Genomic DNA, 2500 nt, shown 5'->3' on the forward strand with positions numbered 1-2500 from the left:
CGCTCTCTTTCTCTCTCTCTCTGAACATTTTTGGCCCATGCATAGAATAACCCACAGACCCCAGCCGTTACGATAATATATAGGGAGCGAGAGAACATATTTGTCAGAGTGAAGAGACACGTTTGTTTTTGTGAGATCTTACAACATTGAATCGAATGTTCCTGAGTCGATGAAGACCGCCGAGAGGAGGAAGACCAGTGGACGGGGAGGGACAGAGGGATGAAAGGAGAGGGAGAGTAGATGAAAGCTTTGTTCGGCCCCTGCTTAATGAGCTGGAAAACACAATTGAACTTCTCTTGACTGTGGAAATTGCTGTGAGGGCACCGTAAATTAGCGTCAGTGTGGGAGCGAACCTGGATGACAGAGATGGCCTTTGTGTCGCGCGCGGCCCTGCGGCTACCAAAGCGGCGGCGGGTAGCGTTAGCATTAGCAGTATTAGCAATAATAATGATGATAAAATCATTATTTTATTATGGTGGAGGTGGTGTTGGTAGCGGTGGTGGTCTGGCGGTGCTAGTGGCGGTGGTGGTGGTGGTGGTGGTGCTTCTGCTGCTGGTGGTGGTGATGGTGGTGGTGGTGGTGGAGGTGGTGTTGGTGGTGGTGGTGGAGGTGGTGTTGGTGGTGCTGGTGCTGGTGGTGGTGCTTCTGCTGCTGGTGGCGGTGGTGGTGGTGGTGGCAGCGGAGGTGGTGGTGGTGGTGCTGGTGCTTCTGCTGCTGGTGTTGGTGGTGGCAGTGGCGGTGGCGGTGGTGTTGAGTGCAGGGCAGCAGCACGGAGGGCACTAGTCTATTTCTGTTATATTTAAACTCCAAAGGGCGACTCTTCATTCTGGCCTTGCGGGCTTGGCACATGCCTTCTGTTACTAAGTGGCTTCGTATTGAAAGGCTCCACGGCCGCTATTCTCCGACCCACTGGGCGCCAGCCACTCTGGCCCGGGCAGCTGCTGGGCCCCAGAATGGAGCCATAGTTCCCCCTCTGCAGGTGAGCGGGCCGGCCAAAACAGGGCCCCTCTAAAGGGCCCTTTCAGAGGCTCAAAGGGAAAGTGACTCTGGAGGGAGAGGGATGGCCACACAAAGGCCTCCTCCTCGGCAGCACAGAGGAGATGGAGATGAGCTATTGGAGGGCCGCTTTAGTAGCGCTTAGTGCCATGTCGAGGAGAGGTGACGAGAGACGGAGGAGAGGCGAGGAGAGGGCTGGGGGCCGGTGGGGGTGAGAGGGGGTCGGATCCCCTTGTTGTTGTCTGGAAGGTGAGGGTTTTTTTTGTGTGGTGTGTATGTGTGTGTGTGTGTGTGTGTGTGTGTGTGTGTGTGTGTGTGTTTGCATGTGCGTAGCTTAGCCGTTGCCATGCAGAGATGGGCTGTTATCCTGCGATTCCAATCTAATCGCCGAGCCTTTTGAAGTCTCTCAATGCCTCATGTTTCGACCACATCCTAGGCCAACATAGTATGACATGGTATCCGTCCCCCCTCACCTCCTCTCTCCACCCTCACCTCCTCTCTCCACCCTCACCTCCTCTCTCCCCCCCCCCCTCACCTCGTCTCCCCCCCCCTCACCTCCTCTCCCCATCCTCGTGTCGCGGGACGAGCGTTTCACTTTGGCACAACCACTGTCGTGCAGCAGAGACCGGGGGAAACTCTCTGTTTGCTGCCCTTCTCACCTCCTCTTCATAGTTTGGTTACTTAATTCAATTAGCAACAGCCCTCTGTGACGTATGCAGAGTTGGCACAGGAGAGACACAGAGAGGCGGAGGGGAGAGAAGGGGTGAGAGCCAAGTTAAATGGCAGCCTAATGGTGTTGAACCGAAACCCGGGTCGAAGCAACAATAAACACGGTCATTCCACTCTTAATCGTTGTTGAACATTGTTGAAAGCCCCCCGTTAAACCCCGGTAAAATAAAGTCAAGCACAAGATGAAATGAAGTGTAAACTTGAGCTGAAAATCGTGGAGACACTCAGCATACCTCAGATACAAGATTGAATATTCTTTGGGATTTTCCCCCGATTCACGCGAAAGACTTTCATTTCCAGTGCGCACGTAATTGCGCAAGCACTTTGAAACAAGCAGGGCTCCCTGCCCTGTCTCATGTAATTACGTTTGCTTAAAAGAGATGCTATCAGTCCAGGCCTCTCGCCCTCTCAGACCACTCTGTTATTCATCGCCGCCGGCCTGTTTACCTTCTCCCCTAAACTGCTTTCCCAAGCATGAGACCAGAGCCTGCTCGGAGGACGCTAAGAACCGCTTAAGTCTCCACGCAGATCTTAAGTCCCAGTGTATAACTGGGGACTGACCTTTTCAAACATCAACGTTGGTGGATCTGGTGGGATTCATACATCATTGGGAAACATTTACGCTTACATTTAGGGCGGTTAGCAGATGCTTTTATCCAAAGCGACTTACAATAAGTTCATTTGTCAGAAGAAAGAGAAACAACAATATATCGCTGTCGGTACAGTAAGGATGTTCTTAGAACCAAGTGCCATGCACATACAATCGTTTAAATTA

The sequence above is a fragment of the Micromesistius poutassou genome, assembly GCF_964030765.1.
Source record: "Micromesistius poutassou genome assembly, chromosome: 7".
NCBI lineage: Eukaryota > Metazoa > Chordata > Actinopteri > Gadiformes > Gadidae > Micromesistius > Micromesistius poutassou.